The following is a 15657-nucleotide window of genomic DNA, read 5'->3' on the forward strand; positions in this document are numbered from 1 at the left end:
TGCAAAGGACTTGTTTTATAAGAAAAGGGAGAATGCTTTCAGGCAGCCTGCAAAGGACTTGTTTTATAAGAAAAGGGAGAATGCTTTCAGGCAGCCTGCAAAGGACTTGTTTTATAAGAAAAGGGAGAATGCTTTCAGGCAGCCTGCAAAGGACTTGTTTTCTCTACCTTGTATTCTTTTTGTGAAGAATCTCTGACAATGCTTCACTTGTTGGATATGCCTGATGAGGAGGCATGGACTCAGTGATATGATTCTTTCTTGCTATTTTCAGCTTCTAGATGTTTTTTTTTTTTTCTGTTTTACTGCCTCATTTCCCCTGCTGCTTTCTTAGAGGTTGGCAGTGCAGGCCTTTCTCTCTTGGGTATCTCTTTCTCTCTGCAGCTGGCTGGTACTTCTCACATCAGAGTAGTAGAAGGCTATCCCTCATTTCCTACTCTCTTTATCTCAAATTTCTCAGTTACGTCACCTCTTAACATTGCTGGCACATCACCCATTGTGCAACCAGAAGCTTCCTACTGGACCATTAACAAGGTCAGACGTTCCATTAGTTGCATCCAGCAGGCTATAAGGCTACCTCAACCCTGGTATGAAACACCCACAGGCACCCTGAACTGTGTCAGACCAGGCAACTTACACAGCAATCAGCTGCCACACTATACTCACTCCTTTCTCCTTTATAGCATTTCTTTTGGTTGCTCTCCCTTGTTTTATTGCCCCCCAGCTATCACTCTCTACTCTTTCCTTGACTTATCTACTTTGGCCAAATACACACTCTAGGGACCTAAACCTTGTCACCACAATAAACAGAACACACTGGAGGGGTAGATTCCTGTCCCAGAGACTTCCCATACTCTGGAACAAACTACCTACCTATATCAAACAAAAACTTCTCATTAGCACTCTTCAAGAAAAATCTTGATGATTGGATGGGAGATAGGAAATTCACCCCGGGGATCACTTCTGTGGCTCTGCTTGACAGGGGCACAGGAAAATATTTTTTTTGGGTGGCAAAAGCCAGGGTACCTTTTGGTTAGGCTTATATAGGCCCTAGGGCCAATAGCCGAGTACCTACCTATGAACCTATGAACCAGACTTGCATATGAGCTCTGCTTTGAGACCTCGGTCGTGCACCTCCAGTGCTGTCATTATTCTCCTGCTTTTTTAACATTTTAGGTTTTCTGCAACACTTATTTCTGCTTTCCAAGCTCAGGTCATTTTTTTCAAAATTCTGATCTCTACTTTGATTCTTACATTCCTGAAAATGTTTTAAACTCAGTAACTAAATCAGCATCTGTTTACAGTAACATAGATTACACCAATAATTTACACAAACCTGCAATGATGTTACCTGCTGAAATGTTTGTTACATGTTTATAGCTCTGCTTTTTGAATCAGTGTATCATATACTGCTGTGTGATTGGCCATGGCTCAATTATGCACAAACTGTTTTATAAATAAAGTCACTTATTTGTTGCATTGAGAACTAATTCTATTTACCCCTCCTTCAGTATATCTGCATCTCATATATTTTCTAATTTTTGTGCTAAATGGAGTGTGCTAAATGTTGCTGAACAGATTATTGCCACTTACATATATCTTCTAAAAATTGCATTGTGTTGCTAAATGGAAATTATTTTAGTAGCAGTAAACTACAACTGCCACTGCAAGAATATTTCCTCAGCACATCACTAAATTATTTTAATTTACCATAATTGAAGCACTGTTGGTTCATTTTTTTAAAGAGTTAAAAAAATCTTCCTGACGACATATATCTAATTAAATGAATAAACATTTTACCTTTATATTAATGCCTTCATGTAAATGGTTACTTTATGATTAAAAACTTTGAAGGTAACCATAAAGAAGCTTTAATGCCACCGCATTAGTGCCCCAAACTATAAACTGCATACACTTACATGGTTTCTGTGGAGAGAAGGGTAAAAGTGTATATGTCTAAAAGTTGGCTCCACTTTTGTTGAAACACAAAGCTAGAGAAAAGAGATCCAGTATAAAATTTAATTAGTTTAAAAAGGTAGGAAACTTCTTCTAGCTCCATTGGAAAAGATAGATAAAGCCCTGGCTGTGACCTGAATGATCCAATTTTGAATAGTGTTTCAGGCACCTGTTGAAGATGGCATGGGAGAAAGAAGATGAGGCTCAGCTTCTTCACCCTTTCCTATGGAAAGTAAAGAGAGCATGTGTCTGTGTGCACTGTCTGAAGCCATGATGGAGACCAGGGTTCACACTGACATTGCAGCCCTGACAGAGGTAGGACCAATTTATTACATCCCATAAAGAGATGTGAACAAACACCACAAAGGCCCATCATAATGCTAACACCTTCAGAATGAGCAGGCATATGAAAGGAAGGCTAGGACTAAATTACAGAAGCCAGACTTCAGCATGGGAATAACAGCTCCCCTTTAGGGCTAAACTACAAAAGCCAGTCTCCAGCATGGAAAATACCAGCTTCCCTACAGGGCTGAACTATAAAAAACAGTTTCCAGCATGTGAATAAGAGCTCCTCTTCAGGACTAAACTAACTACAAAAGCCAGTCTCCAGCATGGGAATATCGTCTCCCCTTCCTCAGTAGCTCAACTCTTTTTTCCTGGGATGAATGGACCACAGGGCTCTCACACAAAAGAATGAACAGGATCATAGAGTAGCTAAATGGGCAGGCCAGATGAGCAGCAGGAGAAAAAAACTAAAGCAAAATAGTAAATTTCTTAAAAGACATATTTATATTATTAATCGTCACTGCTCACCCATGGCTAATTCAGGATTTACTTGCTGACAGTGAAATTCACCCACACTTATTTCACCCTTATGTGTATACATCACCTGTCATGGTGAAGTGGTGATTTTTACTATGCAGTTTTTCTCTCTGCTTCAAAATATTTGCATCTTCTATTTTGCCTGAGGTGTTGGGTGAAGATGAACTGTGATATTTTTTTTTACACTGTATGTGTGTTTGTGTGTGTGTGTGTGTGTGTGTGTCTATATATATATATATATATATATATATATACATATATATATATATATATATATATAGATATATATGCATGTATGTATGTACAGGTGGCGTGTGTGTGTTATAATGGAGTGTATGTTCCAGGGTATGGGTGATACAAAGACTACTTTCATTAAGTCTTAAATACATTATTATTGTTGTTATACTGCTTCTAACTAGATCATAGTGGGATCAGTAGCATACTTAAACATCAATTATTGTCTATTTTCATAACTTATTAAGGTACAACATTTCTGTCAATGTGAATCTTACTTCTAGTCCTGGGTATTCCAGTTTCTGATCATGATTGCCTGGATTGTGTCTTTGGCTTTCCCTCGGGCTTCTCTAATAGGTGGGGGAGTAGACTAATCTTTAGTCTTCCCTATTCATATAGGCAATACTTCAGGTGATAACCATGTCTCTATTGCTACCACCTTATGGAAGCCAAGTAATTGTACTGTTATGGTGGTCATTCCATCCCAACTGAACTAACCAGTCTATGTGGGCATATTTCTGTTTCAGCAGGCAGTGTTTAGTAAATATATTACTGGGTGGGGAACAGTTATTTTTTTCCCTTTCTCTAGGATTACTTCAGGCATCTCCCCATGGGAGTGAGAGCCTGGCCCATTTTTTTCCTGACTAGGGCAAGATCAATAAGACTTGTTGATTTTTGACTTCAGATAATAGCTGTATCAGCCCATTATTTTCTCCAGGAGCCAAGATTCTGGTATCTGGAACCAGCCATACATGATCATGGGTATTGCTTTATATCTAACTTCCTCCCCATCAGAAAATTGTAGTTGCTGCAATTACTTCTTGTAAAAGATAAATGCACTTGACCACAGGTGTCATACTGTTACCAGCACAGTGAACCAGTGATGTAGTGTGGCGCAAAGTAAACCTTCCAGCTGTGGTCATATATGTACACCGCAGCAGGGACCAATTGAGCAACAGGCCAGACCTCCACTCTGACCCAGAATGGGCAGGCCTACAACTCATTCACTAATGGTCGTAGCTGATTCCTTCAGCATCTGTGTTGTAGTTAAGAATAGGTCGTATAGGTCATAATCAGCTCTTTATCCATCTTACAGATATGACAGTTCCACTCTAGTAAGTAGCAGCAATTCCAAAAATAAACTGTGATCCAAACAATGAAAGCAAATTCCATTGGGATCTTTGCCATCTGCACTCCCAAATATGGTGGGGTCATGCCCCCACACTCCTGTCATTTATAGATCTATTAACTCTAAAACACTTTTCCTCAGAGTAAGGGGAATCCCCTCATATTCTCAAATTTCAGCCATAGTATAAATTCTCATCCAGAGTTGCACTTTTAGTTGTGTTGTTCCAAGAATCACAGTTATGATCCTTAAAACTTTGATAATTACTCATTTGTGGTTCACCCTTGGACCAGCCATAATCCTTTCCTACTAAGGTAGGCAAGCCAGGATTAGCTGCTACACTCATACCTCCCTGCTCCTTTTTCTCCTATGTCCAGATCACTAATGAAACCTGAGGTATCTGGGGTATAGTTAGGGCTTTATTAGGAATAAGCTTCTTTCTTTGATTTATTTATTTAAAGATGGATCATTTTTCAGAGCATAAGTAAACATAAAGCATATTTTCAGAGACAAACACAGCAACAACTCTCAATAAAATTCAACTTCATCCCACATTTTTTGAAAGAAAGTAACTCAAAGCAAGCATTAAATCTTTAAAAGCTTCTTTGGACACTAAAGAAGCTCCATATACACACCAATTCTGTGTTTTTCTTTTTATATAAGGGAAGTAACCATGATAAATATAATCTACACCGTGTTTCATCATGGTTGGTGTCATTTGGTAGTTATCCATGAAGAATGCTATGTAAATAAATGCATTACTTATTATTATGTTTCAATGATATTTCATTTATCTTAGTGTATAAATCATGTCTTCATATTAAAAAATCCACATAGGTTATAAATGTCAGAATTTATTTTTATTTTATTTTATTTTACATTTGTTTACCGGTCTAGTCCAACCGGATACGTTTCCATTTTCAGCAGAGGCCCAGGGAGAAAAGCTCCACATTGAAGTTAATACAAACAAGTCATTTACATAAAGAAAGTAAGTAGTTAGTAAAATACAAACAGAAATATGGTTCAATCTAAATTATACTAGTTGAAAATATATACTGGGAAGGACACTTACTCTAATTTTATTTACAGTACAAGATAGGGGAGTTAAACTTTAGTAAAACATACATGAAGAGTATAATTGATTAAGTAAATATAAACCATACAGAGTTCTATAATAATTCATATCGGAGGCTAATTAACAAGGTTGTTTTAGAGATTGTCTACTCAAGGGGAGTGAGTAGAGAAAGGTAAGAGAGGGGGATTAAGAGAAAGTAGTTAGTAGAATCATAAGATTAGTCGGGATTGATGCATGGGCATAGCCAGAGTGTTTTTAGATGTTGTTTGAGCTTTTATTTAAAGTGGAATGGTGACGAAGTAGAAGTTTAGAGTGGTAGGTAGAAGATTCCAGTATTTACCTATGGTGTTGGAGAACAGTGAGTCACCTGCTATGTTATTGGACTTAGTTAGCTTCACAAGAAGTTTATTAGAGGAGCGTAATGAATTTAAGTTAGAATAGAGAGAAATAAGGTCAGAAAGTATAGGGGTATTTTTTTGGTTGGTAAAATATCCTATGAACAAAGGTAAGTTGGGAGAGTAATAGCGTATTTTTTAGTTCTAGCCAGTTTAGTTGTTGTAGATTCTGACAGTGGTGAGTTCTAAATGGGTTTGCTGTAGCACATCTAGCAATGCTATTGTATGCATTTGCTAGTTTAGTGAAGTTATTTTTCTTTAGGTTCGTGTATATGGGTGAAGCATAAAGAAGAGTGGAAATAAGATGAGAGTGAGCAAGTGTAATTTTGGCCTGTGGAGTTAAAAAGGTTTTAATTGTATATAAGGAGCCGAGTTTTCTATTTACGGTTTTAATAGTGTTATTAATGTGATTATCAAAAGTGAGGTTATTGTCAATTATAATACCTAACAGCTTAGTGGTAGAGTCAGGGGCTATATGTGTGACATTGTTGGAAGTAATAGAGAAGTCTATGAGGGGGGACTTACTATTAGGCCTGAAGAGCAGGAGTTTGTTTTTATTGGCATTCAAAAGGAGGCAGCGTTTCAAGAACCATGCCTCAACTGTGCTAAATACATTCTGTGTTAAGGTTTGTAGTTCAGAGGAGGTGTTAGCAGAGCATATGAGTGTTGAGTCGTCTGCATATTGAATACATGTAGCTTGAGGTATTGCTACATGTAAGTCATTTATGAATAAAGAGAAGAGGAGAGGTCCTAGGATGGAACCCTGTGGGACTCCAAGAGAGACTGGCAGAAGGGATGAAAGTGTGTTTTCCCAGAGAACTGCCTGTTGCCTGTTACTAAGGTAGGAAGTGAACCATTGAATAGCTTTGGTATCTAGAGAGAGAGATTCAAGGGTTTTTATGAGCATATTATGGTTTACCATGTCAAAGGCTTTTGACAGGTCTATAAAGAATGCTGATGACAGGATATTATTATTGCGGTTTCTATTGATACCACCAAGACAAAAACTCGAAAAACTCAGTAAACAAATTCAAAAACGAAGGGAACACAATGAGAGCCGGCTAAATGGAATAAGTTAGTGCTATTTAATATAAATCACACTTTCAGCTAGAACAGTGCCTAGCCTTCCTCAGACAAACAACAAGACAACTGCTGATAATTCCTTTTAAACAGTCAGGTAAATTACCACATCAATTAGCATTAGTGTGATTTATATTAAATAGCACTAACTTATTCCATTTAGCCAGCTCTCATTGTGTTCCCTTCGGTTTTGAATTTGTTTACTGGGTTTCTATTGATACACTCGGTAAAAGATAGGAGAGCTGTTGTAGTGCTATGAAATGGCCTAAAGCCATGTTGGCAGTTGGCTAGTAAGTTATATTGAGTTAAGTGGTGCATTAGCTGATGATGAATACATTTCTCCATAATTTTTGCTAAGGGTGCTATAGGCCTGTAGTTAGAATACTCATTTGAGCTAACTCCTTTATGTAAAGGGATTATGTGGGAAATTTTCCAGATAGCAGGGATGATTCCCTCATTGATGGTTCTGTTTATAAGGAGGGATATGGGATAAGCAACTGCTTCAGCTGCTTTTTGAAGGTATACAGATGGTAACTGATCTGCAGATGGGGTACAAGGTTTGAGTTTTTGGATGAGTTTTAGGATGTAGGAAGTAGAGATGGGTTGTAGTTGGAATACAGGGAGATTAGCAGATGTGCAGGTGGGAAGGTTAGATTTCTCTATTGTGAGTTGACTCGCTAGTGAATTAATGGTGTCTGTGAAAAAGGAATTAAAGGCATTGGCAGTTTGATTTGAGGTATTCTTTTCGGCCCATAAAGGGGAAGGTGTACTAGAGTGGCCTGGGTGTAGGAGTGAATTTAAGGTTGACCAGAACCTTTTGGGGTTGTTATGATGAGTTTGCTGTAATTTACAGTAATAGTTCTTTTTATCTAAAAAAACAGCTTTTTAGTGCTATTTCTTAACTGTCTAAAGGCTTGTTGGTCTAAAGTAGTTTTTGTAGTTCTCCATTTAGCCCAAGATTTATTCCTAAGTAGTATTTTTTGTCTTGTCTCTTTGGACAGCCAGGGGGCAGGTTTAGATTTAACTCTGATAGATCGTTTTGGAGCATGTTGTTCAAGGATTGATAGGAATTTGGTATTGAAATATTTGATAGCATCTTCAAGGGTTAGGGTTTTTAGAAGATTCCAGTTACAGGCTTTTAGTTCATTTTGGAATAATAATGGGTTGAAGTTTTTATTGCTACGGGAGACCCTGTAGGTAGGGGTATAATTAATGTCACTCTTTTGTCTTATGATGTAAGTTAAGGAATGATCACTTACATCATCAGGCAAAGTTCCTACTGTATATGTTTGTTGCTGTTTGTTAGTAAGAATCCAATCTAGAATACTTTCTTTGTCATTGGGTTTATTGATTCTTGTGGGAGTATTGATTGTCTGAGTAAAGCCATGAAGATTAATATGAGATGAAGGATTATTTGTATTGACAGAGGACCAATCACAATTAAAGTCTCCTAAAATGATTGTTTCTTGTGGGTAGGAAGAAGATATCCAACTTAGGATATTCTCAATTGTAGTGTAATTATTGCCAGGAGGTAGGTAGATACAGATGATATAGATTGATTTATTAGGGTTTAGTTGTAGTTTAGAAGTAAGAATTTCAGCTTTATCATCTTTTAATGGGTTGAAAGATTGTGAGGAGATTTTTAGTCCATTTTTAAACAGAAGTGCTACTCCTCCACCCTTACGTTTTATGCAGTCCATTCTCAATATGTTATATCCAGTGGAAAGTATTGCATTGTCTTTAGTACCAGGTTTCAGCCAAGTTTCAGTGACACAGAAAATGTCAAAGGAGTGAGTATCAAGGAGGGCATGGAGATGGGCAATCTTATTGTTGATACTGCGGATATTGAGATGTCCGATAAGTAAGGCATTAGAAACAGTGGTTAGTATTGGGGGGGGGGGTAGAGTATGAGCTATTATAAGTTATGTCAGTGGAGTTATTAGTTGGTCCTGGGTTAGGGTGGATGTCACCATCGTGGAGGGTTGGTGTTTTTAGTTCAAATGATGGTTTGCACGAGAAGTTGGTTAGATATTTTAGCCTCCTTATGTTTGGATTGTTGAAGTTAATGTGTGAAAGATGATGGTATGTGGGTAGTAGGTAGTTGGGGGTGCATGTAATGTTTAAATGAGTATAAGTTTGGATAGGATGTTGGAAGGCTGTTTGTCTGCGACAGTAACTAAAGTGGTAATAATTAGTTCTTTCATAAGAAGCAAGGAGATAGATGATGGTTAAGCCTAGAGAGCATATGTATATGAATATTAGTTTGGTTAGTATAGTTTTAGATATGAGAGACATATTGTTAAGAAGAGTTATAAAGCCCTAGGAGATAGAGTTAATAAGTAAAAAACAAGTTAAAGTACAGGAAAGGTATAGTTTTCCTGAGAGGAGTAGTTAAGAGTATAAGTGAAAGGTAGGTGTTAGGAGAGAGGTAATCGATAGACTAAGTTAGGAGGGATGAGGTGGGGTTATAGTAATTAAGAGAGAGATAATAGATAAAGTAGTCAAGGAGGGACGTGATGGAGTTATATTAATGGACAGTTACAAGGGATAGGATGGCTCAGGGAGGGGGTGTGGTTAGGGAGGTATAAGTGTAAGAGCACTGGGGGTGGGTGGGATGTGGAGGTAGGGTAGGGGAGCGAAGCGGAGCAGAACCAATCAATAGATTATGTGGAGCCAATCAGACCTTCCAGAGAGCTTATCGCCGATGTATGTCAGGCAGATAAGAAACACCTTATTGTAGAAGTTTTATGGCAGTAAATTTAAACAAAACCAGTTTACTTTTAAGTTTGCACTAAACCAGTTTACTTTTACTCTGTAAATCAGCGTCTGCTATATACATTTTTATAGATAAATTCGGTTGTCAAATAAGTTAGTTAAGCAGAGATGAAGAACAACCTCAGCAGACTATAGAAAAATCAGTCACTGTATTGTGCTGCCATCTAGTGGCGTAAGGGAGGAAAGACCTCAACTTTAGGTTAAACAAGAAAGTATTCTATATGGGAGATAAGACAGCCTAGGTAAGTTCCGTGAGTGTGCTGGCCTGGCTCAGACAAGGTCTTAGCAAATTTAAAAAAAAATAGAGACACATACAGCAAATCTTTAGGGCTATCAGCTATAGCCAATGCTGAGAAATATAAGGGATGCGTCCAGGTGTTCACACTTTGGGAGACTGCGTTGTGGCTTCTGTAAAAATAAGTTACTTGTGGGAAAGCCTACAGCAGAGGGGACAACCTGATTAGCAGCACTTGGCTTCCAGGAGCAAATCTTTAGGGCTATCAGCTATAGCCAATGCTGAGAAATATAAGGGATGCATCCAGGTGTTCACACTTTGGGAGACTGTGTTGTGGCTTCTGTAAAAATAAGTTACTTGTGGGACATCCTACAGCAGAGGGGACAACCCGATTAGCAGCACTTGGCTTCCAGGAGCAAATCTTTAGGGCTATCAGCTATAGCCAATGCTGAGAAATATAAGGGGTGTGTCCAGGTGTTCACACTTTGGGAGACTGCGTTGTGGCTTCTGTAAAAATAAGTTACTTGTGGGATGTCCTACAGCAGAGGGGACAACCCGATTAGCAGCACTTGGCTTCCAGGAGCAAATCTTTAGGGCTATCAGCTATAGCCAATGCTGAGAAATATAAAGGATGTGTCCAGGTGTTCACACTTTGGGAGACTGCATTGTGGCTTATGTAAAAATAAGTTACTTGTGGGACATCCTACAGCAGAGGGGACAACCCGATTAGCAGCACTTGGCTTCCAGGGAGCAGCACACCATGAGGCCGACCAAGGGACGCTTACACTAGGGAGATAGAGAGTAGCATGTAATATATTTAGTATCATTCACTACATCCAGCAGAGATAATCTTGCAATAGTCCAAAATGAATTCATGACTCTAACTCAAACAATATTTGTGTGATGGACAAGAGTTAGAAAAAGTATCACTCAAAGCCACTTTCAGTGAACTAGAGCTCAATTGTTTATTTTTTTTTTCTGGGGCAAGCCCCCCTTCACCCCTATGTCTGGGGAAACTCCTGTATCCCCCCAAGTTATGTAAACCATCTCCATAGCCACATAGCAATGGAGAAAAATGCAACATGCTGTGATCACTGAAAGTGGCATTCACTGGTACTTTCTGCATGCTCTTGCCCATCTGACAAATCTCAGTCAAGACAAAAACAGGTCCTTTTTCAGCACAGTCAACCAAAATAGCCCTATTCCCCTGTATCAGTGGCTTCAAAGTAATGACTAATAATATAACAATTTTTTTTAACCAATCTGTAGATTTCTGCCCATTTATTTTTTTTTTTGTTGTTTGTTTATTTGTTTGTCTGTTTTTTACAATAAAATCAGCAGATGGCTCTGCAGAAAGAAATAAACTATGACCAAAACGACACCAAATAAATGAAGAAGTAGTGTAGTTACACACAAGTAAGCTTTAATAAAATAAAAAAAAATGTAACATACAATATTTTACTTTCAGACAGTACTTTGCTCAAGTATTTCATACTTGAAAAAGCATTGACTGAACATATGTCTGTTTGCGACACTTTTTATTTTTGGTATAATTTATCAATTCATAAATTAACTACTCACTTTTTTAGCTTTTTTTTCTTACTGACAGGTTCCTACTAAACTTTGATTTGGCAGAATAAGAATGCTGACAGTAAGATGCATGTGTCTCACAGAAATAGGCTCCAATGAGTTACAGTGGATATTCATTTAAACACAATCAGACATTTAAACTGCATCTGACAGAAATGTATTGAAACATATTACTGTGGATATCTTTTTGCTTACAATCAGACATCTGTGATATATAGAGTCAATAATATAGCTATAACTTATGGACACATTTGCCTGTGGAGGGAATTACAACAAGTTCTACTACAGTCATCTTAAACCAACAATCTAAAACACATTAATGTGGCCAAAAATGTATGTATTTATTCATTCATTTATTTAGTCACATTGTGACATTTGAATTGCACACTATCTTTACAGTGGCCATAATTGGTAGGCAAAGAGGCAATCTCTAAATGAAACTAACAAAACCCTGTTGCCATTTTATCTGGCTTGGCAGGCATAGTGTATGTTTGAGTGAAACAAACTGAAATACATTACTGTGACTATTATTACTATATTATTTGATCACTATCAGACATCTGAGTTGTCTACAGTCAATGATACTTATACTGAGTGGGTAGTGACTGGGGTAACCAGTAAATGAAAGTGATTGTACCCAGCTGCGATTGGATCACAGCAGTTACTGACCTGCCATAATTGCATATGTAGCATTATGTATGCTAGCTGCAGGCACATTTCAGAAACCCACAGTGGACATAATAACAGTGTCACAGATTTCAGCCTTAAGAATATTACACCAGTTTCTTAATGCAATGCTGAAAAATGTAAGGCAGCATATCAGATTTCCAAATACCCCAGAGGAGAGAGCTACCACCATATAACATTTCTATGGTATAGCACATTTCCCTGAGATTATGGGGACCATACACTGCACAAACATAGAAATAAAAGTCCCACCTGGTGAACAAGGAAAGAGATACATCAACAGAAAAGGCTATTACTATGTCAACTATCAGGTGGTCGGTAATTTCCAAGGGATCATCTATAATGTATGTCCAAGTAATCCTGGACATTTCCATGACTCCCACACGTGGCACACCTGTGACCTGTGTCTAAGATTTTCTAAGGGTGACTTCCAACAAGAACATCTAGTGCGGGATACAGGTTATCCACTGGAACCTTGATTCATGAAACCTATGAGAAACCGCACAACCCCACAGAGCAAGGTTACAATGATGCACATGCTCAAACTAGAAATATTAAAGGGCATGTTTTTGCCTTGCCCAGGTCATGTTTCTAATGTCTAGTTACATCTGCAAGTGCCATACACTATGATCCAGCTATCTTCCAAAATACAGACAGTATGTGCCATGTGACAAACTATTATTCTTTGGACATAGTTACAGCAGGAAGAACAGGGCCAAGCGCCACAGTTCCCAGCACCACAGACAGGGCCAGCAGACCCAGATGAGGATTCAGATGAAGAGCCAGCAGGTGGGACTGATCTTGGCATGCAGAGGTGCACACAATATGCAATGGCCATGGCTAAGGGGCAGAGAGTAGTACATACACTCACAACCTAAATGAAAACTTAAGAAGCTAACTGTATATAAACAGTCCAAGTGATGTATGCAAAATGTTATCAGCCTTTACTCACTCATGTAATGTCTGTGTTCTGTCAGCAGCAGACATACCCAACCCCAGAAGAGACAACTTGTATCAGTAGCATTAACCAAGGTAAGTGATGAACCTGTAGAGAAGAGATAAATGATTACCTTCATATGCAAGTACTGTACTTCATAAGATAAAACATGGCTCAACTGTACAGGAATGTCAGCAGTAATTCATGAGTGATATATGCAACATAAAATATACAAATAAGTTAACTATTAAAAGGTATATAAAATGAATTTTCCCAGTACATGTATATACCCTGTGCTTCCAGTAAAAGTATGCACATGTCAAACCAACCCCCACAATGTTTAGTTAAATTTCAACATCATCCACATAGGCACATGGTTAAGCACATTTATGCATCCCTAATAAAGAGGAAAATATAGCATAACTATGTAAGACATAAATGAGAATATCCCATCCTTGAAAGTAAATGAAATAAGTATTGACCAAACACATATGCTTGGCTTGCTCACTACTGTGCATCACGCATAAAAGTTTCCCAAATTAGACATGCCAGCAGTGACCAGTGCAATCTTAGCATCATCTCAACAAGATGCTAAGCAAGTATTAAATCTTAATTAATAGGACTGTACTACTACCAACACCACTACATCTACAGTTAGGAGCACAACCTAACACTCTGTTGAACTTGAGCAGAATAACAAAAACATGTAATTCAGTACAATACATATGATAAAAGCAAGTATTTGATTAAGCAAGAATTGGTTATACACTTTGTGCAACAGACATAGACAACCTTAAGTCACAAAGGAATTTGCAAAGAGCAGGGCAAAGTCATCATTACTTGTACAGGGTGGGGTGAGATGGGGGTTATAGGTGTGGAAACCTGACACAAAAGAAGTGTGTAAGTGAGAAATCATATTAAAAGCCAGTATGCATTATCAGGAACAGTAACACCAAATGTAAAGCATTCAAATATTAAAGCGTTAGGTACTTGTGTGTACATGTGAGTTGGCATGGGTAAGATGAAGTGTACTGTGTGTAGGTCTGCATGAACTCACTCAAAGCGGTTGTGCTAGCACTAAGCACTGGCATCCTGGACAGCTGTGAAACATGCATGGTAGATGACTTAGTTCACTGTGTCACCCTCCTACCAGGTGAACTACCTCTGCCAGAAGTTGTACTGCTAGATTCATGACCCTAGCTAAACATTGGGGCACTACATGCTAGAAGAACACTCATCATGACTACATCCATGACCATGGCCACATGGTCTGCTATGTTTGACAGTGGACACCTCAGTCACTGACATATCAGTGGAATTAGTACCACTGTGGTAGTGGGATGTGGCACTGCCACATTTGCTAACATCTGACAATGTATCAAATCTTTGGACATTCCATAACAGGCAATGAATAATCCAGTGTGTTATCCATCTGGTCCAAGGACTCATACATTAGGTTTTGGTCATCTCACACATGAGAATGAATGATGTGCAGTAATTTGACTATCTGCTCCAAGGACCTAGTGGAACTGTGTCTCCATGATGGCTCTATACATATGTTGGGTGGCACACCAACATCAGGTGGAGGGCAGAAAGCACCTCTACTGATACCCCTCTGTGGTACTTCACCCTCATGATGGCAAGGGGGAGACTCCACCAGGTCTGCAACTGGGGCAACCACACTACCTTGATCAACCATGTCACCCTCATCTTGTCCTGACTCAGAGGGCTTCATTTCATTGGTATGTATTGGCATACTAACTGTGCCCAAACTCTGGAGAAAGGATGAATGAGGCACAAACTCAGTGGAAAATATACCCTCTGCACCCCAAGACTGTGCCGCTTTATCCCCAACATCATTATCAAAGGCCACTGATACTCTGACATCAGGTGGTAGGAGCTCCACAGTGCCGGTGGAATGCTCATTTGTGATTATAGCAATAAATCACAGAACAAGAGAAATGAAAGAAAAGAGCAATCAAACATATGCTACATAACCCTGAATAAATTAATAACAGATGCAAAAGTAAGTAAATATTTCAGTAACTTAGATTTAAAGATCAATATATAAATAAAGACAAAAAAAAATAGTTGCACCCATATCATTTGCAGGTGGCAGTGGAACCTCAATACAAGATGGCCCTAGAACAAACAAAATGAAGATGGACAGATGTACGATCAACATTACATAGAAGATGACACATGAAAGACAACTATTTATAACATTACAAATCACATATATACACACACACACACACACACACATATATATATTTATATATATATATATATATATATATATATATATATATATATATATATATATATATATATATATATATTATATATATATATATATAGTTACACTTTATAATCTCAAAATACTGAAATTTTGAATTTCAGTATCCCGAGACTATAAAGTGGAATTGTTAAAATAGCGAAAGTGCATAATCGCAAATTCGAATATCTCAAATTCGCGGTTATGGCTTTACGCTTCGTTACGTCTGGTGTTTTCTGTGGTTGGTGTATGGTGTCATGTTTGAACATAGGTGTGATTTAAGGTAAGTAAGTGTTTTGTAAGGGTTTTGGGTGGGAGTCTGAATGTATGTGAGTGTGTTTGTAAGTTGTACCTGTGGGTTAGGGTAGGTAGGTGAAAGTATGAGTGTGTAAGTGTTGTATGTGTTGGTGTTTGTATACATACCTCTCAACCTGGAAACATCAAAAATCTGGACAAGGCCCATAAAAAAT

The sequence above is a fragment of the Protopterus annectens genome, chromosome 2.part0 (assembly GCF_019279795.1).
Source record: "Protopterus annectens isolate FY-2018-M chromosome 2.part0, PAN1.0, whole genome shotgun sequence".
Classification (NCBI taxonomy): Eukaryota; Metazoa; Chordata; order Ceratodontiformes; family Protopteridae; genus Protopterus; species Protopterus annectens.